At 31.9% G+C, this 27,524-nt stretch overlaps 1 long non-coding RNA gene across 1 annotated transcript; it reads left to right on the top strand.

Annotated features, from left to right (window-relative positions):
- Positions 1-22,578: 22,578 nt before the first annotated feature.
- On the top strand, positions 22,579-22,894 carry LOC143190936 (uncharacterized). The gene is made up of 3 exons (XR_013004356.1): positions 22,579-22,671; positions 22,729-22,802; positions 22,867-22,894. It is a non-coding gene; the product is annotated as an uncharacterized LOC143190936 (long non-coding RNA).
- The last annotated feature ends 4,630 nt before the right edge of the window (positions 22,895-27,524 follow it).

Genomic DNA, 27,524 nt, shown 5'->3' with positions numbered 1-27,524 from the left:
CTAAAAACATTTTCAATAAAATTATAGGGACTTATATTATTTAACATCATCAGTAATTAGCTCTCTAATGGGATTTACCGGCAAAAGGGAGCCTCCGATGTCTCGTTCGTTTTCGAAATAACCTATTAAACCCGCAATCTATTTGTGACCCTGAATATCTATTTTTCGGAATTTTCCAACAAAGTAATTTGATATATTACGTAGCGACTTAAAATGTATCAAAATAAAGGGCTAAAATAATGTTTGCCGGTTTATTACATGTAATATTTTAAATATATAACTAATATTTTAAATAATTTAGCGTACATCTGACAACCGAACGGTGACCAGCTGTCAGACATATGCAAAATTCTTGAAAGCAATAGTGATAAGAGTAATGTAATTAAATGTAGTATAATGTTAAAATAAATTATATTTAGTAACATTTTTTTCAATTATTTTATTTAAATTAGATTTGTTTGTATGTCAAAGCCAACTGAATTAAAACTCAGGGTTGATGCGGCAACATTGTAATGTTTGGACGTCACAAATATCCATGATGCATTACTAAAGAAATTTTGAATAGACTGTATGTTTGACTTTATATTTTATTAGTAGACATTTTTAACAACTACTCCTTTGTTGACACTTTGTAATTCTTTCTATAGGCTATCCATTTTAGATTTTCATCTATAAAGCTCCTCCTATTTCATCTTAATACCGGACAAGAAGGCTGGGCCTAGTTTATGTTTGCCTCGTAAAAATGGCTGTCCGTTTTTTTGGGCATATATCTTTTTCTCCGAAGGGTTCCTACTATGTGAGATTTTGGGTACCTGCTTGGACAGGAGATGAATGGTTACAGCTTGTCTATAAACTCCGTAGTTAAATATCTATAAGGTCTTTTTAGTAATTGACATTTACTTTGTCTCTTGGTGTTTAGTATAGTTTTGTTGTTTCGTATGGTTGTATTTAATTATATCGTTTATATCGTTATTAGTAGTTTGTAATATTGTATTAATGAGTGTTTTTTCATTGCTGTTCTTTGTTTATTTAGTATTTTACATTTATTGTGCTATAGTAATGAAGATGAATGATATTGTCCTTCAAACGGTCCAATAACGCTATGTAATAGTCGCTGTTGATGGTCCTTCCTTTTTCAAGGTAGTCAGTGAAAATTATTCTATGCGCATATACGCATATACGCATCTTTTGAGGATTAGGGCTAAATAAAAAACATATGGATTTAATTCTAGTAGCGCCATCTATGTGTCAGTTCGGGAAGTTTTAAATTGACCTGTTAATATATTATAAGCCACCAGAAAATAAATGCAACCGTCCAGGCAGCAGTAAGTTTGTGCCTTAACCTTTTTTATGTTATAATAAATTGTACAAAAGATTGATTTCATTTAAAAGGGCATCTGGTTGTCGTATCTCTTTTATTTTCGGAATACTTGGGAGAGTATTGCGGTAAATTTCCTGAGGATAAAGTCACTTCCGTATTTTTCTTTTATCTGACACTTGATGAAGAACGATTGCGTATTGTACACTCAGTTATTTATGATCTTGAAAATAATATTAAAAATGATGTTGAAGGAGACTAGACAATTATTAGAAATAGTGGTAACAACTCCTTTGACATCAGAGGCCGAAAGATGTTGCTCAACATTATTCATCATATGTTTCTTAGATATTCAATGACCAAAGATCTTTTAATAGCTCTTAAAGTGATTAATAAATTTGCGAACAGAAAAGAGCGTAGGATGAACTTAGTTTATAAAAAGTAGGTAAGTTTTTTTTTGATAAAAATTGCAATCCAAATTTTATCAGGAGTTTTTATCAATAGTGGTTATATGGTGTTTTTTTGTTAATTTTATATTTATACTATTCCAGAATTAGTTTTTTACTTAACAGAGAATATATTAAATATTATGAAAACATTGAGCAATATGATCTAATTTTAGTAAGTGTGATACGTGAAAAGGACTGTCGAGTAGTGTACTGCTACAATTATTTTTATTAATTACATCTTATGTTCGATATGCTTAGTACAACTTTAATTTATAAATTATATTATTACTACTATTCTCTTGTACTTGCATTAATATACAAATAAGGAGTGTACGGGATTATTACATCAATATGTACTTCTCAAATTAGAATAAAACTAATCTACTTAAGCTAAAGTTAAAAATACACTTATACAGTAAACTAGTTCGTGTGATTTGGTTTGCTTCAATGTTCTCATTTCCTCCGTGTTGTCCAGTAGCTGTATTGCTTCCACATTGCTGTGATTTAGCAACCTTATTTCATGTTTTAGCGCAAAATCTTCGTGTATCCATTTTATACCGATGTCATGATGCAGCTCTTTTCTTTCGAAAAGATACGATTCCAGCAGTTGACAGTAATTCTGCGATAGAAAAATATGTAAAAATTTATATAATAACCAGTGCGCTGAAAATAATATCAAAGGTATAGTGTGTAAATACATTTATGTCATCTATTTTTGTCTGTTTTTTTTTAAATAAGATAAGTAGCCACAGCAGAAGCTTACCACAACTGTAACAGCAAAAATGTGAGTTGAATTGGTTGAGATTACGGTATACTCAAAAACGACTGTACATTCCGGCCTGTTGTAAACCACGCAGGTCTGGATGCAGTTTAGGCATTTGACGTCGGCGTCGTCCTGTTGCCCCGGCAACCCTTGATTGATGGGACAGTTCCTCGGCCCGTGCACAAACACTTGTCAAATTTACACTGGGGGGCTCGGGGGTTATTTGGAACGGAAAAAATTAACCGTCGTAGACCGAATCCGACGCCCGAAAGATGATCCATCACGACGCGAAAATATCGTCGTTATTTTTCATTGCGCCTTTGGAAATGCGTCTTTTTTTCTCCTCTCTCCCTTCCGCCCTTTCATTTTCGCCGTGCGGACGGCGTTTTGCAGTTTTTACCGTGAAAATTCTATAAGCGCCGCGGAATAACGCTAAAAAATTAATGTTAAATTCTATTTCCCTCGAGGGGAATTTTTATTTTAGCGTAATAAAGCATTTGATGTTGCTATATTTCGTTTCGTGACTATATAGTCTAGCCTAAGTTGGTGAGAACATACGTCATGTGAATTTATGACGTCAATGTTGCCGTATCAACTCTGAATTTTAGTTCAGTTTGGCTTTGACATATAACAAAATTCTAGTATAAATAAAATAATGAAAAAAAAGTTATCAAATATATATAGTTTGCTTTAACATTGTGGCACATCTAATGCATATATCATCCAATAATTTAAACTGCAGTTAATTATACAGCCAGAATAACTTATAGGTTAGAATTGTTTTATTATATTTACATTGAACTCTTTTCCACACCATCCATGGAACCGTACCACATAGGCGCGTTTTTTTATGTAGTGGTATCCCCTGAAGATCTTATCCATATAATTGACAATTATATATCCAAGTGATGTATTTTACTTTCATTAGAGGGCATATTTACTATTACGTTTTTACGTTTAGTTCTTATTAAGTCATTTTGATATCATGGTATATTTTATTTCATCTTCTATACCTGTGTACGCCATTCTTGATAAAATTAGTCACTGAATTCTCTCTAACGCATTTGCCATATCTGCAAAACAATCGGTATTTTTTCTCTCCTTGCATATTTTAACCAAATACTCATTTATATTCTGAGCGTAAAAATACACCAATTTGACTCACTCGTTTACTATTCAGGTAATCTGGGCTAGGAATGATAAAGATAAAGCGGAAAAACTCTCTAAACACTTAATAAATGTACTTAATCCGTACTCGTCTGAAATATCCGCAACAGAAGAAAATTATAGAGTTAATTTTCTTAACACTCCGTTTTAAATGGATTTGCCAAACAATAGTTAAAAAAATCTATGCCAAGAAGCCCCTGGTATTGACTTAATAACTGGAAGAATCCTAAAAGAGCTCTCAGAAAAGTGCATGAAATTAATAACCTTTATATTTAATGTCACGTTAAGACTAAATTACTTTCCTAGCATTTGGAAAGTGGCTCAAATTATTATGTTTCTTAAGTCATCGAAAAACTACTCATTAAAACAATCAAAATAATCATAGAAGAGAGAAATATTATTCCAGACCATCAATTTGGCTTCTGTAGTAAACACGGAACAATCGAACAAATATATGGAATAGTCAACTAAATTAATAAAAACCTAAATAATAAAAAATATTGCTCGATATATCTCAAGCCGTCGACAAGGTGTGGCACACTGGACTGCATGATAAATTGAAAAAGCTTTTGCCACATACGCACTTTTAACTACTCAAATTGTACCTCACAGACAGACATTTTATTGTGAAACAACGTCACGAATGCATTGACCTCCATCCAATATATTTAGGTGTTCCGCAGGCCAGCGTTCTTAATCCACTATTATATCTATTGTATACAGTCGACCTCAGAAGATCACTATGTTGCTGCATATGCTGACAATACAGCGGTTTTATTGTTACACAAGGATCCAATATCAGCCACAAGAAACCTCCAATTTCATCTTAAAAAGTCGAATTGTGGTTGAAAAGATGGCGTATCAGAGCAAATGAGACAAATCTACCAATGTGACATTCACCCTTTGTAGAAGAACTTGGCTGATAATGCGTAAATCTTTAGATAACAAAGTATTCTGAAAGTCTGTTAATAGCCAAACAGATAAATGTGCTCATGACACTAAAGTGTGTAGGCTCAAACTTAAACTACTATATGAACTGATTATCAGACACATAGAGTGTGATATAATAATCTCTAGAATAAGTTAGAATAGTCTTTAGAAAAAGTTAGAATAGAGTTTAGAATAAGTTAGGGTAGTATCTAGAATGAATAAGATTTAGATTATAAATTTTTACAGCAGATCACTTACTGAAGCGATATATATTGTATAACGTAAATCATATTATAATACTTATTGCCCACGGGCAGATTGTTGAAGTTCCAAGAGATTAATAAAAAAAACTGTTCAGGTAGTCAAAAAATATGTTAGGTGTTCATGCAATTATATCCATTCCCTATATTTGCCACGCTTTACTGCCTAAGTTCTTGAAAAATCACTTCTATCGACGATAATTGATCGGATGACGATGACGCAGATGACATAACTGCTAATAAAGAATCACATAACAAACCCACTCCTCCGTATCTAAATTGTGACGAAGGTCGACGATTTGGTTGAAAATTTCGCTTCATGCAACGATTGAATAATGACAATGAGGCCGATTCAAATATGAACCCATTATATTACACGAACACACGCGCGCAAGCTACATGGAACGCTCTTAGAGTCAGTTAAGTGTACCAGGCCCGGTTCGAATGCTATATTGGAAGAAACACGAGCTAATTTAAGTAGTGGCAATTTGAAAAGACTAGATTTATTGACTTATAAGGATTTATATAATATTTGGCAAGCAAACCTATTGAATTCGACATGCACAAAACATAAAAGTGACGCTGCGAGTGAGTATTGAAGCTTGAGTAAATGAGGTCAAAAATACAGGATGTGTATTATATAAGCCATAATCTTAGTTTCTTTATTGAAAGTAGGACCCACCGTATTTGAAATAAAGAATATTTTATGTTAATATTAACAAATGAAAGACAATATGACATGTTAAAGCCAAGAATGTATACGTGTATATTTTAGATACACGCTTAATATATATCGATTTGAATTGCATTTGTTGCTTTTATTGAAAGAATTCACAGAGGGGCTGGTTTTGCATATCAAAGAGATTCGATGAAGAAACAATGAAGGTATTTTTTGGCGCCGTGCAAGATATATTGAGGAGTACTTTTAAAGATAAATGGATGATTGCGATTTTATATATTGATAAATAAATTGTATTTGTTACCTTACATGTTTTTTTATTTTACCCTTTTCCTTTTGGACAATTATTTGAATGTCCTAAGCAACCTGGGAGAAAAATTTATAATTGGGGATAATTTTAATGCAAAAAATACAAGATGGGGATCTAGAATGACAACAAATAAAGGCAATGAACTGCATAAAGCAGCTACTGAACTATGATGTACTTACATGTCAACTAGAAAACCAACTTATTGGCCGACTGATCAAGAGAAGACCTGTTAGATTTCTTCATAGTAAGAAACATAACATCCAACTATATAAAAGTCGAAGAAAATTTTGAGCTAAGTTCAGATCATACGCCAGTGATTCTGACGTTGAGCGAAAATATAATAAGAAAAGAAAGAAACCCAACGTTAACAAATAAGAGAACAGATTGGGAAGGATTTGCTGAAGAAGTGAACAAATGAATTCAACTAAATGTACCCCTCAAGACAACTGAACAATTAAATCTTGAAGCAGAAAATTCGTAGTAGATATTCAACAACCTGCTTGGAATAATACTCCAGAAATTAAGTGTACAACTAAAAGAATTAATTATCCAAAACAAGTGAAGGAAATGGTAGCTGAAAAACGTAAATTACGAAGAAAATGGCAACAAAGCAGAATACCTGAAAATAAAGACAGTTTAAAGAATATAACCCAAAGATTGAAAAGAGAAATACTGGAAATGAAAAACAAAACCATAAATGACTATCTCAGAAATTTAACAGATGATAAAGAAACTGATTACTCACTCTGGAAAGCCACAAAATATCTAAAGCGCTCATGTCTACACAGTCCACCTATAAGAGACCTATGTGGGAACTGGGCACGTGACAGTCGCCAAAAAGCAGAAGCATTTGCCGAATATCTAGAAAAAACTTTCACACCAAACGAAACTAATATTGAACATAATTTGCCGGACATAGAAGCTGAAAATTCGATGATTGAATTAGTCACGCCGAAAGAGTTAACCAAAGTTATTAAAACTGACATTAACCCCAGGAAATCACCAGGCTACGATTTAATAACAGGAGAATTACTGCAAAAACTACCAAGAAAGGGAATTATAAAACTCACCAACTTGATCAATACAGCCTTTAGATGAAAATATATTCCAGACATTTGGAAGATGGCGGAAATTATAATGATCCCAAAACCTGGGAGGTCACCAAACGAAATAAAATCCTATAGACCTATATCACTGCTGCCAGTAATATCTAAGGTTTTTGAAAAACTCCTGTTGAAAAGAATAAAACCGATCATAGAGAGAAAAAACCTAATACCAACACACCAGTTTGGGTTTATTAATAAGCACTCAACAATTGACCAGGTCCACAGAATAACAGATGTTATTGAAAAAGCCTACGAAAGTCAAAAAGTCTGGTCAGCTATATTCTTAGATGTAGCACAACCCTTCGATAAGGTTTGGCATGAAGGCATTGTTCATAAACTACAGACAATGCTACCAAAACAACACTCCGAACTATTAAAATCATACATTACAACCAGAATGTTTAGAGTCAAACAAGAAGAAGCTTACTCTACGATAAGTGTACCATAAGGAAGTGTACTGGGACCAATGCTTTATCTACTTTACACTTGTGATATACTACAAATTGAAAATATCACGATGGTTACATTTGCTGATGAAACTGCGATTGTAGCTGTGGGAGGCGATAGTGAAGAAGCCTCACGAAAATTACAACAAGCAAGTGACAATATAAATAATTGGACACAAGCTTGGAAAATAAGAATTAATGAAAGTAAATCTGTACATATGCAGTTCACCTATAAACAGACCGTACAAGCACCAATAACATTAAATAACACTATCATTCCATATAGTAACAACGCTAAATATCTCGGAATGAATCTCGATTGAAAAGTTCGCTGGAAGGAACATATAAAGAAGAAAAGAAAAGGACTGGAATTGAAATATAGGAAAATGTACTGGCTAATTGGAAGAAAATAACAATTATCAGTACATAATAAATTGCTATTATATAAGCAAATATTGAAACGTATAAGGACATACGGAGTTCAATTATGATGATGTTCTGCAAAGAGTAACATAAATAAAATACAAATTTTTCAGAACAAAGTCCTGAGAGGTATTGTGGGTGCACCCAAATACTATAGGACTGATTACCTACATCGAGACCTTCAGATACCCACAGTCAGTCAAGAAATCAAGAGAATTGCAAGGGGTCTGAGGAAAGACTCCATTCTCATACTAATATTGAAATATTGCAACTTTTGGATACCACCAGAACAGGACACAGACTCAAAAGAATCAAACCATCTGATCTTGTGTAGTGTTGTGTAGTGAGGTGCATATATTAAAAAATTCAGCAGTGACATGTATAAACATTATTTCACCAGAGACTGAGATAGGGCCGATAGGTCCTCCTAGTTATATACCTAGATTTAAGTTAGCATAAAGACAAATTGTAAGTTAGACGGTAACGATTAGTAACAATGTATTAATTAAATAATAAAAAAAATCCTTTTCCTTTGAAAGTTAAATATGTTTATAAAAGGTTAAATAACTTTTTTACTTTACAAAATTTTTTTTGTACATACGTCATCTAAATTTCTGACATCAAAACAATGTTGCCGCATCAACTCTGAGTTTTAGTTCAGGTTGGCTTTGACATACAACAAAATTTATATATTTTAAAATCTAAGTTTGATTATTTTTTAATTTTTAGTGGTTTCCTTATTTGTTTTTTGAAGTCTGTTCAATTTTTTTGTTAGAAATATTTTTTTATTGTTTTCACTGGATTGATTTAAAAAGAACGTACCGACATTAGAAAAGGGAGACAATAGGGTTTATTTTCTATAGTTTATTCTATGCAATATAGTGCGCATGCGCCAAATCTGAAATTATTTGTCAGTCGTTCATTCACATTTTTAACTTTCTCTATAAATTCACCTCTAATGCTCAGGTGTGTAATTACCATTAGGTGCATTTAACTGTACCAGGTCTGGCTTTCTTGCTTCACGTTCGTTAAGCGATAACGACAAGTATGACAAGTCCAATTAAAACACGGCGGCATTTTTCAGCAACAACGCTAATCCCGATCAGCGGCAACAAAAGGCTTTTAGCGGACGGCTCCTCTCTTTCTTTTTTTTTCGCTCGCCCGCTCAAAATTGCCTATGCCGACTCGATTTTTGGGTCGTTAAACTCTCGTCGAGTTGGCTGGTCGTTTTCCAGTACGGACCGGCGACGCGCCTGTCAACAAAAAGTTAAGGTACCTTTAAATGGTTCGTCCACTTACCGGGGAATGTCGCCGTCGCCGCATGCCGACGGACAAAGACAATGAAATTGGTTAATGGCTGAAATTGCGTACGGACGACATCGGACGGATTCCTAGAAAACGTCGCGGGGGAATATCGACGGTCTGGATAATGATGGCGATCGTGTACGTCAGATTTTGCCGGTACGCCTTTTATAAAAATATTTTAGTGTCTCCTTTTTAATAAATATAGTCTATTCAAAATAGCAGTGAGCTCATGTCGTCAATATGTGCCTATCGCATATTGCAGTTGAACGAAGCGAACGTTCGGGGTCTGCGCGAACACCTGCGTAAAGATTTGGCATGGATTCGGCGAAAATCTCTCCGTTCGTGGTGATCGAAATTAATTCTTGGGGTATTCGGATCTTCTCGGAAAGTTTCGGTCTCCAAAAATCATTTGACGGTTTTCATCGTTTGGTTCGGAACCCTGTATTCTTTTGTTTATAACCGAACTTTTCACAATGGCATCTCAAAATAGTGTAGTGTTCGTTTCCTAAAAAGCAATGTTTATTGCTAAAATACTATGTATCATCTAACCGTTTTTAAGAGTATCAAATTATTGTAAGTATGCCCGGTAATATAATAAACAAAGTTATGATAAGGAAGAAAATACCAATACAACTGAAATTCAATGAAATTCAAAATTTGAAGTTTATGGTAAGAATATAACATAAAAATCTTATGTTTATAGTGCTTTAGTATTCTATTCATAGATTCGTGAAGAGATTTCAAACATTTACAATTGTGAAATATTTGTTAACTAGGTTTCAGTCTTCAGATAAAATGGTTAAGTAGTATGAAGAATAAGAGCTAACAAGTACAAGATGATTTGGATGGAAGAGCCACAGTCCTTATAAGAGGATATTATCCTAGTATCTTTTCAAATTATAAAGTAAAAAATGAACTAGCTAACAAGCATATTTGATACATATCTTGGAAAAAATTAAAAAGTAACACCTTGAAACCAGTGATACATCTGCTGTCTAAAGAATAACATAAGTAAGTGACTCTTTTCTCTAAAACTACTGTGTTTAATGAGTTTTACTTTATATTTTAGATCGAAGATATGCTTTTTTTTGGAAAGAAGCTAAGAAGCGATTGTTGGGTATAGTGCGTTTAATAGGTGGTTATTTTTACATGTTGATGTGTCCGTTGCATTTTAAAATGTTTGCATTGTTCTATAAATTAAATAAAATTAGTTGGCAAACTTTATATTTTCATGTTGTAATAATTATTTTATATGAGATTATTATTAAACATCTTTTCCCCCACCAATTGTGAAATACTTTTTCCCTATTATTTCACAAATTTTGTACTACGGTGAGTATCAATAAATATAATTCTCTTCAGAATGAAAGATAAGAACCATTCATAATTTTGACAATTTTTTTTGTAATTACCATTTGCACAATAGAAATCAAAGTTAAGCATTATTTTAGATATCATAATAAAATTCCTGCAAGTAAAATATAAATATTTTAATTTTTCTTGTTTTTATGAGGTTTTTATATAATTACATTTATTATTATTAATTATTAATAGATATAAAACACATATTTATCCTTCAGAGACATCTTTATAGTAATAATTAATTTACAAGGAAAAATAGGGTTATTTTTTCGAATGGCCAGATTCGCGGCCGCTGAGACTTCTTTTTGTTCGTCGCCAAGCGCTGAAAGAGTGCATGCGCACTACGATTTTGAACCAATTTTGAAACCTGTTCATTACGAATGTTCGCCGAATTCAGTTCTGCTCATGCGCATTTTCAATTTTTCAACGAAATTCGCCCCGAATGCTCAGGTCTGTACTCACCATTAGAGTGAGTCAATATTTTTTTTCTCAGTTTATTCTATTTAAAACGAGATAGAATACTGTTGAAGCGAATGAGCGGTCAAAAGTTGCCAAACGTTTGCAAAATTCTTCATAATTTTACTATCTACAGGTTATAAATCACAAAATCCAAAAATTTTCCTTTTTAACTTACAAAACCATTAATATGTTAGTTATTCCGTGTTTAAGGAATGTTTAGTAACCCTTTCAGTTTGGATGAACTCAATCAGGTACATTGCAAAAAAATAGACAATTCATGGAATTGTGAATAGGAAATTACCAGCTTAGTTATTAACTTTAATGAAATTTTCTGAATACGGGATTATGATTCAATGCTAATTATTTCCAAGGCAGGATCATGAGAGTCGAAACAACTAAGGATGAGACATAACTAATAACTGTAGGAAATCTTATTGTATAGTGTTTTAGCTATATGTGCACATATATGAGAGTAATTGTTGAGAATATACATGAGAATTTGGTTAAAATATGTCAAGAGAGAAAGAATACTAAGAATTTTATATTTATTATTTATATTTTATATTTATTGAAAAAGCCTACGAAAGTAAACAAGTATGCTCGGCTATGGTTTTAGGTGCAGCACAAGCCATCGGTAATGTTTGGCAAGAGGGCCTTGTTCATAAATTACAGAAAGTGTTACCAAAACAACACACCCAACTACTAAAATCGTACATTACAGCCAGAATGTTTAGAGCTAAACAAGAAGAAGCTTACTTTACAATAAAATAATCTAAAGCAGGTGTACCACACGGAAGTATACAGGGGCCAATGTTTTATCTACTCTACACTTGTGATATATTACAAAGGGAGAATATTACGATGGCTACATTTGCTGATGATACTGCGATTATAGCTGTCGGAGATAATGAAGAAGCATCACGACGAAATTACAACAGGCAAGTGACGATATAAATAATTGGACACAAGCTTGGGAAATAATATGATATATATGATAAAGAACTTTGAAACAAACCAAAATTATTTCTTTTACCTTTTTCATATTTGTTCAGTGTCATATTTAGTAGGATGTATTAGGGACGTTCAGTGTCATGAATTTAATATGTTGAGCTGTTGAACACCCGCTGTCACTCATTTGGTAAATGAGATAGATGTTGAGAACAATGTATAAAAATGAATCTTATATAGACAACACATTACAAATTATCTGGCAGTAATAATTGATGCCATAAATACTTTATATGATTTTATATAATAAATACTTGGAGGATATGATTCTGGATGTCAAGCTCAAGAGGAAAGAACATTTCAAGAAGAAACGAGCAGAACTTGGTATCAGGCTTAAAAAATGTAGTAGCTGCTTGGCTGACAATTTAATTGTTTTTCTATTGTGCATATTTTGAAGCTAGTTTATTCAACCATGGGGTTTCATATCGAAATCTAATATTAATATGATTGAAATTTATTTAAAAAAAATTTAACAAAAAAATTGAACCAACTTCAAAAAATAAATAAGGAACTCACTGAAAAGTATATATATATATATATATATATATATATATATATATATATATATATATATGCTATGTGCACCCAATATAATGGTAGTTATACACCCTTCCCTGCTCTACACTGCTGACATTCCAACAACAAAAGAAACACTTCTTGGAACCTTTGCTGATGACACAGTTATTATGGCAAAAGTTATATCTCTGCCTAGGGCAATAGAAAAAGGGCAGTCAACAAAATCTACAAATGGACAAAAGATTGGAAAATTCAACTTAATAGCTCCAAATCTGTTCACGTTAATTTTGCATTAAGGAGAAATAATAAAAACTTAATTAGATCACTCAATGGATGCCCGATTCCTCAAGCAGAATCAGCAAAATACCTTGGAATCCATCTTGACGGTAGATTAAATTGGAAGCATCACGTTAGACAAAAAGCAAAACACATTAGAACCAAAATAAAATAACTATACTGGTTAGTCGAAAGATACTCTCAACTTGATCTAAAATCAAAGATGTTGATCTATAATACAATTATAAAACCAGTTTGGACCTATGGGGTGCAAATATGGGGTTGCACTAAAAATGCAAATCAGTTAATCATACAGCGCTGTCAAAACAAGATTCTTCGATTGATTACCAATGCCTATCGCTATGTAACTAATGAAGAACTGCACGATGACCTGGAAATTAAATGGATTTGCGAAGTTGTGCAGGATTTCGCCTTGAAACACGAAAGAAGATAACTAAATCATTCTAACGTGGAAGCAATACAACTGCTGGACAGCGCACAGGATGTCAGGAGATTGAAACGAACAAAATCATACGAAATTGTGTGAACATTTAGTGTGTATTATTAGTGTAAACTATAGCTATAAGTTAATTATTAATAAATAATTATAATTTTATAATTGAGGAATACATACTGATGTATTTTCTCGTACTCGTCTTGCTTGTTAATTAATCCAAGACATAGGAAAAGTAGTAATAAATTAATTGTAATAATAATAATTAAGATTGTACTAAACGTATCTAATAAAGATGTTATAAAAAAAAACACCTTTCCGTCAATGTAACAATGTAACAATGTGCCAATGTAACATTACTTTTACCAGTATTGTAATATGCATAAAGAAATATTAATCAAGTTTTCTAATATTAAAGAATAGTTAGGTAATGAAGGTAGAATCTCTTTCTACTATATGTTGTTATTGTTGAATGCCAAAATTCCCTTTTAATGATTTACTTTTAACTACTCGAGTTTTAAAATACATATAAAATCGTTTATTTAACTTCACCATAATTTTCTCGACATAAAATAACTCCATATATATTCTTGGTTATTTTCTAAGAATTCTCTTGGATAGATACAACTAGTTACATATAAGATCGGATAATAACCGTAATTATTTTCGTATTTATTTTATATTTTTAGAATTTGCTCTGAGATTTTTTCTAGTTTTAATGACAATTTTTTTTGTTATGTGTTAATTTTAGATAATAATTAGTGTGGTGCAGGAAGTTAAATAAACGACTATAAACTATATACCAAATTATTTCAAAATGGATAGGAAATTATATAGTGGTCTCTCTATGCATCAGTTTTTTGTTTTGGCCTGTATTATTTATACATTTTTCAATTAACTATTTATCGAAATAATATTAGATTGTGTAAATAAAAGTTATAATTTGATATTCTGCGTTGGTAAACTTTCTGTTTCTTATAATTGGGTTACTGAAACTAAACTTTTATAATATAACAAAAAGAAATCATGAAAATATATGGTAAGGATTCTAAACGTTTTTTTAGGATTTATGAAAACGTGTAAGAGTAAACGTTGTATGAAAATGTTTATTTTCATAGTGAAGAACGAGGAGTTCTTAGTTCTGACCTGTAAAATGACCGAGATAAATAGTTTTAAGCAAGTGACTCATATCACTCAAAGAATATTCCTGTTGAAAGCTTATGTAGGAATTCATAATAAATAATAGCACCAATTTTAGTTTTTACTAATTTTTAATCACATAATATTTTTCTTCATTCTTTGCAGATTTTTCCAAATTTTTTGGTAAGATGGTGATACCGTGATGAAATAACGATTTTGGTTTGGTAGCAATCCAAGTATCGATCCATTTTTATACTTTTTCAACATTTCGACACCGTGTGTCGTCTAAGCCCTGCTGCATCGATTTGGCTAAGTATCAGAAAGTGCTATGTCTGGTAAGTATGCTGGGTGTTGTAAAACCTCCTATTAGAGGCGTATCCGTGGAAGTGTATCCTTGCGTATATTTTTACAAAATATCGCCGAATGTTTTCACGCAAGAAGATTATTTTATTTAACCTCGTTAATTTCTTAGTCGTTATTGCTGACCTTTTTTGAATAATATGTCGTTAAATTTGTTCAATTGATATCAGTTGATTGCAGTAATAGTTGATTTGTTAAATTTTTTAATGATTTACTATTAACTACTCGAGTTTTAATATATATATAAAATCGTTTATTTAACTTCACCATAATTTTCTGGACATAAAATAGCTCCATATTCTTAGTTATTTTCTAAGAATTCTCTCAGATAGATACAACTAGTTACATATATGATCGGATAATAACCGTAATTATTTTCGTATTTATTTTATATTTTTAGAATTTCCTCTAGGATTTTTTCTAGTTTTAATGACAATTTTTTTTGTTATGTGTTAATTTTAGATAATAATTAGTGTGGTGCAGGAAGTTAAATAAAGGACTATAAACTATATACCAAATAATTTCAAAATGGATAGGAAATTATATAGTGGTCTCTCTATGCATCAGTTTTTTGTTTTGGCCTGTATTATTTATAAATTTTTCAATTAACTATTTATGGAATTAATATTAGATTGTGTAAATAAAAGTTATAATTTGATATTCTGCGTTGGTAAACTTTCTGTTTCTTATAATTGGGTTACTGAAACTAAGCTTTTGTAATATAACAAAAAGAAATCATGAAAATATATGGTAAGGATTCTAAACGTTTTTTTAGGATTTATGAAAACGTGTAAGAGTAAACGTTGTATGAAAATGTTTATTTTCATAGTGAAGAACGAGGAGTTCTTAGTTCTGACCTGTAAAATGACCGAGATAAATAGTTTTAAGCAAGTGACGCATATCACTCAAAGAATATTCCTGTTGAAAGCTTATGTAGGAATTCATAATAAATAATAGCACCAATTTTAGTTTTTACTAATTTTTAATCACATAATATTTTTCTTCATTCTTTGCAGATTTTTCCAAATTTTTTGGTAAGATGGTGATACCGTGATGAAATAACGATTTTGGTTTGGTAGCAATCCAAGTATCGATCCATTTTTATACTTTTTCAACATTTCGACACCGTGTGTCGTCTAAGCCCTGCTGCATCGATTTGGATAAGTATCAGAAAGTGCTATGTCTGGTAAGTATGCTGGGTGTTGTAAAACCTCTTATTAGAGGCGTATCCTTGGAAGTGTATCCTTGCGTATATTTTTAAAAAATAAGGCCGAGTGTTTTCACGCAAGAAGATTATTTTATTTAACCTCGTTAATTTGTGAGTCGTTATTGCTGCATTTTTTTTGAATAATATGTCGTTAAATTTGTTCAATTGGTATCAGTTGATTGCAGTAATAGTTGATTTGTTAAATTTTTTAATGATTTACTATTAACTACTCGAGTTTTAAAATATATATAAAATCGTTTATTTAACTTCACCATAATTTTCTCGACATAAAATAGCTCCATATATATATATATATATATATATATATATATATATATATATATATATATATGTGTATATATATATGTTTTTGGTTATTTTCTAAGAATTCTCTTAGATAGATACAACTAGTTACATATATGATCGGATAATAACCGTAATTATTTTCGTATTTATTTTATATTTTTAGAATTTCCTCTAGGATTTTTTCTAGTTTTAATGACAATTTTTTTTTGTTATGTGTTAATTTTAAATAATAATTAGTGTGGTGCAGGAAGTTATTAGGAAGAAAAAAAGGACTATAAACTATATCCCAAATTATTTCAAAAAGGATAGGAATTTATATAGTGGTCTTTCTATACATCAGTTTTTTGTTTTGGCCTGTGTTATTTATAAATTTTTCAATTAATTATTTATTGAATTAATATGAGATTGTGTAAATAAAAGTAACAATTTGATATTCTGCGTTGGTAAACTTTTTGTTTCTTATAACTGGGTTACTGAAACTGAACTTTTGTAATATAACAAAAAGAAATCATGAAAATATATGGTAAGGATTCTAAACGTTTTTTTAGGATTTATGAAAACGTGTAAGAGTAAACGTTGTATGAAAATGTTTATTTTCATAGTGAAGAACGAGGAGTTCTTAGATCTGACCTGTAAAATAAACGAGATATATAGTTTTAAGAAAGTGACGCATATCACTCAAAGAATATTTCTGTTGAAAGCTTATGAAAGAATTCATAATAAATATAGCACTAATTTTAGTTATTAATAATTTTTAATTACAGAATATTTTTACAGCAAATTTTTCCCATCCATTTTGTAGGATGGTAATACCGTGATAAAATAACGATTTTGGTTTGGTAGCAATCCAAGTATCGATCATTATTTATACTTTTTCAATATTTCGACACCGTGTGTCAGCTAAGCCCTGCTGCATCGATTTGGTTAAATACCAGAAGGTGCAATGTCTGGTATATATACTGGGTGTTGTAAAACCTCCTATTCGAGGAGTAAAAGTGTATCCTTCTTGCGTATATTTTTGCAAAATGTGACCGTGTGTTTTCAGACAAGAGAATAATTTTATTTAACATCGTTAAATTGTCGTAAAAGTCGTTATTGCTAGCCTTTTTTGAATAATACGTCGTTAAATTTGTTGAATTGATATCAACAGATAGCAGTAACAGTTTCATTAAGTTTTAGTAGCTCATAATGCACTGCATTTTACTAATTACACTCTGTATGGCTTTTCTGAACTAACCCATAATATTTTGTACTTGAGATTGTCGTAGTAGATCCATTTTCTATTTAAAGGCGTGGAAACATTAATTAGCTGCCTGAAAGTTCTTTGAGATTTTGAGTTGGATTTTTGTCCAAAAAGTTTTGAAAAATGTATTATCTCCAACTTATTTTGGTCATATAAGTTGTTGTTTGTGTTTTTGACAACAAAAACATGCAACTATTACGGATGTATGTTGAGAATCATTAAAGTCATCCCTTGACAAATGTTTTTTTTACCGATTTCTACTGTTTGTTTTACTACTCTCAAAAGCGTCGAACTTCACAGGCCAAACTCCTGGATCTTTAATCAGGTTCCTTATTTTCTATCTATGGCTAAGTACAGATATCTGTACAATACAGCATCTGGAACTGGATGGAATTGACTAACATATCCCTTAGTTCACTACCTGGAAGGTTCTTGCATCTGGGAGACCAGAGTCAATTTTTTTCTATCTAGAAGCTAGAGTTGCATACACTAAAGGTTTTGGGGTACTGAGGAATGGAGGTAGATGGGATTTTCGTTGGAGTATTACCATCGATATTACGATTTTCTACAGTTATCCTATATTAATTATATACTCATCTTTAGTTATTTCCATTTTCATTACCTTGTCTTGGTAATTATCAGCATTGCATCATAATCCCACATCCCAAAAGTTTTATTTAGTCACTCTCACTTTCCGAGTTACTGTTCAAGTCAGTAACTAAACTGTTAATTGCCAATCTATCAAATACGTATTCAATATTCCATCACTTGTCAACTTCTTCGGTGTGTCTTATGGAGTTCATTCAGACTAAAGGGGTTATTGTAGATAATGCTTCTTCCCACATCTAAATAATTGCGTATTCTTGCTTGTATATCCTTTTCGATTTCCATGTTCACTGCAGTAATTTCTTGCCATTCTCCGTATCAATTTGATTGGATATCCCTATCTTGTGATAGGGATATTAGTATCTGTTGCCATATTGGTCAGCCATCATATTGGTACAGTGTATCTTTTTCCAAGCCTATTAAAAAAAGTAAATTGCCTGAAATGCAATTAAATATTCCATTTATATTCAATTACAATTTAGAGTATTTAGAGTACTTTTACGTACTTCAATTTGGAGTACTTCACTGTTTAACATGACCTCTTCAAAGCTTCTTATATATTTTGCAAAAAGTCATTTCTTAATTACAGCCTTTGTCTGATAGTTCCCCCAAATTCTTTAATAGATGATTTTCAAATCAAAACAAGACCATGTATATTTTAAAGTTTATTTTTCTATGATAGTCGCCCTTTGACTTGAAGGAAAATATTCATTCTGCTCCAGGAATAAAATCATTCTTATTTTCAGCATAAAGAATAACATATTTGCAGTGAACTATTATATATTATGACTAACAGATATGATATAACAAGTAAATATTATGATTAATAGAACCTAATCAATTTTTTTTTCCTTTTTGCATTAACTTTGGTTGTCTTTTTCGATTTTCATTTTTGTCGTCTAGATATACAAATAGACAAAAAATCAAAAGATTAAAGAATATAACAGAGTTACTTAGCAAAATATATAAGTGAATTAAGCCCGAAAACAGACAAAGATTACTCGCTATGAAAGCAACTCGGAGATTTAAAAGACCAATTATTCGAGTACCGCCTATTAAAAATGGTCGAATGAATGGGTTCGACGCAACGATGAAAAAGCTGAATTATTTGTAGAATATTTAGCTAACGTACTCCAACCGAATGATATAGAATCTACAATAGATGCAAATCCTTTTTATCAAGCCGATGTAGCTGTAAAATTGATTTTTTCAATGGAAGTTATCACAAAAATTAACCTAAAAAGGCTTCTGGAATTGATGATATTTTACATAGGTTATTGAAAAAGCTGCCACGAAAAGCAATCATCATGTTGACATGCATTGAATATGCTTGTTTGAAACTGAAGCACTTAATGTCTTATGTTTGTACGAATAATTTTACTTAAAAAGCCTGACAAACCGACAGAACAGGTTGGATCTTACAGGTCTATATCGCTGTTACCTGCGATATCAAAATTATTCGAGAAACTGTTGTTAAAATGTATTAAACAATTTATAAAAGTACCAGATTGTCAGTTTTCGAAATCATCACTGATAATCGACTAAGTGCATAGAGTAGAAACAATTGTTGAAAAGGCATTTGAGCAAAAGAAATACCACCTTGCAATATTTTTGGATATCTCAGAAGATTTTGATCGAGTATGGTATGTATTTCAACGTTCTCAAATAGAAATACGCATGTTATCGATAAATCAAACAACTAAATTATTAAAACATCCAGATGCAATAGAAAACGAATGCGCGAAAAGGTGACGCGTGTCTGATTTATAGTCCAGCGACAACTAACGATCTTATAATAACCATAGTAAGTTATTAAGTCGTTTTCCAATTGCGTCAATTATAAATCGGTTGTCTTTCTGGCCGTTTTCGTATGAAAGCGTCGTTGTTAACATCGGTACAGGCAGGACGGGCCCCGAGGAACAACGAGTTATCGGCCATACCGAACGGTTTAGCAACAACACAGAACGATTAGGCCTTATATGAGCTGTCCGTCTATTTGTCGACGATCTACCGGACGTCTTCGGTCCAATTAATTCATTTCCATGAAACAGAAGCTGGGTTCGGTTCTTCTTTTGTTTTTGTACGTTTCCTTTCGTTGTCTGTGCGTCTATTTTCTTTTGTCGTACGTTGATATGTAACGTGATTTGTTCTAATTAGGTTCGGTTTCATAGCTAAATCTGGGATTATTTTGTAGAGGCATTAATGTTTTTAGATGGTATTCATTGATTGAGTTAGATTATGTAATAGGTAAATTGAATGACTAGCACATAGATGGCGCTTCTAGAATTAAATCCGTATGTTTCTTAGTTGACCCTAACCATTAAAAGATGCGTGTATAAATTTGATAGCTATCGGATCATTAGTTTGTGAATTACAGCATTTTGAGTGAAGGAACTTTTTTATCGTGAAAAAATGGATAAAAAGGAATTTCCCATGTTGATAAAATATTGCTTTTCGAAGGAAAAAAATACAGTTGAAGCAAAAACTTGGCTTGATTCCGAGTGTCCCTGGAAAATCAACCATCAAGGATTGGTATGCTAAATTTAGACGTGGTGAAATGAGCGCCGAAGACAGTGAATGCAGTGGACACCCAAAAGAGGTTGTTACCGACGAAAACATTTAAAAAATTCACAAAATGATTTTGAATGACTCTACATTGAAATTGAATGAAATAGCATACACTCTAAAGATATCAAATGAACGTGTACATCATATCATTCACGAATAATTAGGTATGAGAAAGCTCGAAAGCTGAGTTTTTGCATTGATATGTGACAATGGATGAAACATGGATCCATCATTTAACTCCCAAGTCCAATCGACAGTCATCCGAGTGGACTGCACACGATGAACCCGCTCCAAAGCGTGGGAAAACGCAACAGTCGGCTGGCAAGTTTATGGCGTCTGTATTTTGAGATGCACATGGAATAATTTTCACTGACTACCTTGAAAAAGGAAGAACCATCAACAACGACTATTACATAGCGTTATTGGACCGTTTGAAGGACTAAATCACTGAAAAACGACCGCATTTGAAGAAACAGAAAGTGCTGCTTCACCAAGACAATGCACCGTTTCACAAGTCAGTGAAAACGATGGCAAAAATCCATGAATTGGGCTTCGAATTGCTTCCTCATCCACCGTATTCTCGAGATCTGGCCACCAGAGACTATTTCCTGTTCGCAGACCTCAGAAGAATGCTCACTGTGAAGAAATTTTCGTCAAATGAAGAGGTGATTGCCCAAACTGTGGCTTATTTTGAAGTAAAGGACAAATCGTACTACAAAAATGGTATCGAAAAGTTGGAGGGTCGCTATAATCAGTGTATCACCCTTGAACGGAATTATGTTGAAAACTAATTTTTTCAAAAAAATGTGTTTTAATATGGTAGGCCTGGGATTTTTCAATTGACCTGTTAAGATACCAAATAGACTTGTATTTTTAAAATCAATACATATCCCATTCGATACAGTTCAACTGATACGAATGTCCCACTGGACTGATTGTACTTTGTCCCAATTATAATATTCAAAATATTTCGTCCAATCAGCGACCTGAAAAGAAAAGACAATAATCGATTCCGTTCTAACCATAATACCAATTACGAAAAAACCATCGATAATATCGGCTTACCAGGACCGTCTAGCCGGCCCGCTTCGGCAACATCATCACCCAAAGAACTCATTTGCCATAAATTTCAAAAAGAGAACTTTTGATTGCTCATTATAAGGCACTTCCAGTCGTATAACCAGTATCGCGATAATTTGCGCGGTAATAATTGAAATAAATCGAAACGTATTCTGACGGCGTAGTCTTTCACGGCGTCGTTCTCTTGGTCGATTTTGATCCGGCCATATTTACGTCAAATAGTTGTTTAACACTCTGCCATTGCGCTGTTTTATTGTAAACATTAGGGTAATAGATGTATTCAGGCGTTTCTTTATACGGTGCTTTCGAATCACTGTTTCGCGTTAATTAATTCCTTTTAATGTAACTGGGTTATAAGCCGTTTTGTAGCGATTGCTCCTTAATTGAACGGTAACCAATTTATCGTTTTTAAAACTACGAATATAGAGAGTTATAAATGTTAATAACTAAATGCCTATAAAATATTCCATAATAATTCGTATATATAGTCACAGAGAAATAGAGATTTAACTTCATAGGAAATTTTGGCGAAATGTCTTGCGACGTCCAACATATAGAAGTCGCTACGTTTAACATATTACTTGTTTAATTCGCTATGCTAAGAGCCGCGACGGAATCTCATTGGTTCATTTCGTTCTATGGTTTGTTTATTTTTCACGCCACTTTCAATGTGCCCTATATTGAGAACAGTGTGGTTAGCTTTTTATAACGTTTATACATTAAATTATTATTTTATTTTATTACTATATACAAGTCGGTAGTTGAAATGCATTCCCGTTCTAGGATGTCTTGTGCGCCCGGGTGCACAGATAGTGAGAAAATGCATAATCGTTTTCCGTTAAAAAAGGGATCTTCAAGAAATGAGTAGAAAACATTAAAAATCCTAAACTGGTTGGGTTAAACATGAAACAGATTTATGATCGTTACCATGTGAGACATTTTTGTGATACATTTAAACTTTCCTTTAAGTACTTATGAACAATTTAGTGATGGTGAAAATAATACCACGAGCCCAGAATATGTACAAATGGAAGTGGATCAAAATCAAAATTATATAGAAGGTCAGTCACATTTTTGTTCATAATTGTTGCCATTAATTTATAAACTGTCTTAGTATATTTGTAGAGCCTATTTCCATCGTTCCAGGCCCACAGCCAAAGTGTTTGAAGCAAGTATCATCGACATTTGAATAAACTTCAGCCAGTATCCCCCTTTCTGCTCATTCTTACTTTAATTCCTTGACTCTATAACTTCAGTCCAGATGTTCCTATAAGAGCAAACAATGTTTTACGTTGTACCGTAGTGTACATCTCAAGTTATTTAGTAAAACTTTTTAAAAATAAATTAAGTGTGATTTTTGTTTACATACAATTATGAATAAATCAGTAGACTCAGAAATTGAGACTGATTTTATAGAGGCAAGACAATATCTCGCGCCCCAGACTCTAACAAAATTGTTTTATTATACTGTCAGTAGGTCTTTGAGCTATGTCTTATTTTATTCAGCGATTTTACCACGTCGATAACATAACAAAATTTTTATCAAATGTTTAAAAAAGTAAATTTAAAACCCTTCAATTGTACATTCCATAATGATCTTTCGGATAAAATATTAAAAGTACTAACGGAGAGATGGATGAGATAATTTTGATTTGCAATGCACCAACGTTTTTTGCTTACAGTTTTATATATATGTATATAATATTTATATTTTATAGATATATTTATTTTTATATTATGTTTATATTTTGTAGATAAATTTACATTATAAATTTATATTTATTTATTTTTAAATATTATATTTATATGTATATTTAATTGAATTTAATTTAATAAATTTATTTCAGAAAAAAAATGTTTTTTTATTTATCTCTATTACTCTATGTATATAGTCTATTCAAAACAGTAGTGACGTACGTCATCAATATGTGACTGTCGAAAGTTGTAAATTCGTTTTACAGTCAGACAATATTTTTCTTCCCATTTTATTGTATTTAAAAAGAGATAGAATGTTGTTTGACAAGTTCGAATATGTAACCGAATGAGCCAACAGAAGTCGTCCGTTTGTCAAACGTCTTGCAAAGTCCTTCAATATATTATAATTAGGGGTAATAAATCGGCAAACGATGTTTTAACGCTTTGTTTTAATAAATTTCAAACCGCCGCGGTTTTTATTGAAAATAGTTTATAGCATATTGCTGCTGCACTGCATTCTATTATAGGTGAGGCCACTAAAATATCTCAAAATATCTTGATATCTCTTGAAATCTCTTGATATCAGAGTTCAAATATACGAAATATATAACAACGGTAAGTAGTTTTTTCACTGCCAGATATTGCTTTTAAAAGAATACAGTTTTTAAACGCATATAATTATATCAAAGAAGAATTATTATATCATTTTGTATATTTAGATAAGACATGGATATTTCAGAATGGTACATTGGGTCACTCATGGCAAGATGATAATAAATATTATGTAAAGACAACAGAAGTTCATGAGAAAAGGTAAACGTTGGAATAACTAACGATTAAGTTTTGTTAGTCATAACATTTATTAACAATTCATTGCACAAATATGATTCATCATGCTGGAAGCAGGAAAGGTTTTATTTCTGGTGCAGAATTAGTGTTTCTCTAAATCCAAGGGTGACTACCATGAAGAAATTAACTATAACATGATTTTGCAGTAGTTTGAAAATTAGCCTTTAAAGAACTTGGAGCAACCGTCAGTTATTGTTATGGAAAATTCACCATATCATACTACACTGGTCGAGAAGATCCCAACAAGTATATCAAGAAAGGCTGTAATTAAGGAATGGCTTAAAGTATAAAAAATAAGTTTTGTAGAAATTATGTTAAAGAATGAACTAATGCAAGCTGTTAGTTGGCGAATATAAATGAAATATTTAATTGTATTGTATGTAATTTACTGTTTTAGGAATAAGCCTGAGAAAAGATACATAGTAGATCCGATTGCTGAACTTTATGGCCACAGAATATTATGCCTTCCTCCATATCACTACATATTTAATCCAATTGAGTTGATATGGGGTATCGCAAAGAATTATTACAATAGATGTTCAGGGCCAAAAGGATATTCAAAACAGAACTGTCTGAATTTATGGAAAGAACCATTGTCAACAATAACACCTTCGGTTTGGATGAGCTCGATCAGACACATTGAAGAAGGAACTGACAAATGGTGGAATGGTAAGCAAGTTTTTGATGGATTAGAAATAAATAGCTAAATAACTTATTTGATTAGTATTTCTGAAAGAGATAGTGACTGAACAAAACTTTATGAATGTTGCTTTATGATTCATTGCTGGCAAATACCAAGACAGTGTGATGAAAGAGGAAACAATTAAAGGTCACAATTATTCGATTTAGCGCGGTATTTCTGAAGTTATGTACAGTATTAATATGTATTTGAACTATTCAAGTTTATTTATATAGATTATAACATTGTATAGCTGTTAATAAAACAACTATAACTTTTAACAGATATTTTTTATAAATGAAATAAAATTGGAACCATATTCAATAAACCAACTTTATATAACATAAATTTTTGAAACAAAACCATGTAACTAAAACGTAATAATTTTCTTTCACCAATCATATTAGAACTATAATTAGCATAAAAGTTATCGACACTTAAATAACCGCAATTTTCTGCATCAATTGATTTTCAAATATTGCCAATATTGTATTATTCAGGATGCTGCAACCTTCTTGGTTATGGCCGACCGTAAATTAGTTAGAAAAACGCTATCGGGAGCAATTTTCTATGGTATATAATTAATTACAACGACTTTATTGGTTTAATTAATGGTTGTTACATAAACTTATCAACTTATTCGGAAAAATCTCAACCAATTAATATCTATTAAATGCGAAAAAATTTCATGGAAGATTTATTAGCATTTGAACAGATGTTTTAACAAAATATATATCGGATGTTTTTGTTAAGTGCTTGCATAGATTCTGATCATTTGGTCGCTTTAAAAGGGCGTTTAAAAGTTGAAATTAAAAACAAACTTATACATTGAACCAGTTCACTTGGCTTGGTTGGCTTCAATCTTCTGATTTCTTGCGTGTTGTCCAGTAGCTGTATTGCTTCCACATTGCTGTAATTTAGAAACCTTGTTTCATATTTTAGGGCGAAATCTTCGATCACTTCGTGTATCCATTTGATTCCAAGATGATGGTGCAGCTCTTCGTTGGTTACGTAGTGATAAGCATTGATAATTAATCGTAGAACTTTGTTTTGGGTGCGTTGGGTTACTAGTTGCTTTGATGTTTTTGTGAATATTTGCTCACTATAGGTAAAAATCTCAACCAATTAATATCTATTAAATGCGAAAAAATTTCATGGAAGATTTATTAGCATTTGAACAGATGTTTTAAAAAAATATATATCGGATGTTTTTGTTAAGTGCTTGCATAGATTCTGATCATTTGATCACTTTAAAAGGGCATTTAACAGTTAAATTAAAAATAAACTTATACATTGAACCAGTTCACGCGGTTTGGTTGGCTTCAATCTTCTGATTTCTTGCGTGTTGTCCAGTAGCTGTTTTGCTTCCACATTGCTGTAATTTAGAAACCTTGTTTCATGTTTTAGGGCGAAATCTTCGATCACTTCGTGTATCCATTTGATTCCAAGATCTTGTGCTGTTCTTCGTTGGTTACGTAGTGATAAGCATTGATAATTAATCGTAGAACTTTGTTTTGGGTGCGTTGGGTTACTAGTTGCTTTGATGTTTTTGTGAATATTTGCTCACTATAGGTAAAAATCTCAACCAATTAATATCTATTAAATGCGAAAAAATTTCATGGAAGATTTATTAGCATTTGAACAGATGTTTTAACAAAATATATATCGGATGTTTTTGTTAAGTGCTTGCATAGATTCTGGTCATTTGTTCACTTTAAAAGGGCGTCTATTGAGTAAAAAGCGGCACAATATATTAAAGATTATTTTTATTAATTACATCTCACATTCGATATGCTTAGTACAATCTTAATTCACAGATTAATTGGTTACTACAGTTCTGTTGTACGTATTCAGTATGTATTTCCCAAATTAGAATAAAATTAATCTACTTAAACTAATGTTAAAAGTACACATACACACTAAACTAGTTCACGTAGTTTGGTTGGCTTCAATCTTCTGATTTCTTGCGTGTTGTCCAGTAGCTGTATTGCTTCCACATTGCTGTAATTTAGAAACCTTGTTTCATATTTTAGGGCGAAATCTTCGATCACTTCGTGTATCCATTTGATTCCAAGATCATGGTGCAGTTCTTCGTTGGTTACGTAGTGATAAGCATTGATATTTAACCGTAGAACTTTGTTTTGGGTGCGTTGGGTTACTAGTTGATTTGATGTTTTAGTGCAACCCCATATTTGCTCACTATAGGTAAAAATAAGGTTTACGATTGACTGATAAATTGATCTCCTTGATTTTAGGTCAAGTTGAAGTTATCTTCCGATAAACTAGAACATTTGCTTGATTTTGAGTCTAATTTGCTCTGCTTTTTGTCTCACATGATGTTTCCAGTTTATTGAGATATATTCCAAGGTATTTAGCTAATTCTGCTTGAGGAATCGGGCGTCCATCAAGTGATATAATTAAGGTTGTAGATCTTGTTGATCGCTACTTGTAATTTTTCTATAGACTTAGACAGAGGTACATCGTTTGCCATTATAACAGTGTCTTCAGCAAATGTTCCAAGTACTGTTTCTTTTGTTCTTGGGATACCAACAGTATAGAG

The sequence above is a fragment of the Rhynchophorus ferrugineus genome, unplaced genomic scaffold (genome assembly GCF_030347505.1).
Source record: "Rhynchophorus ferrugineus isolate W39M unplaced genomic scaffold, kcgeb_rfMv2 rfM2, whole genome shotgun sequence".
In the NCBI taxonomy this organism is placed as follows: Eukaryota; Metazoa; Arthropoda; class Insecta; order Coleoptera; family Curculionidae; genus Rhynchophorus; species Rhynchophorus ferrugineus.
Note: the sequence above shows the minus strand (reverse complement) of the source record. Positions and strands in the feature narration are given on the sequence as shown.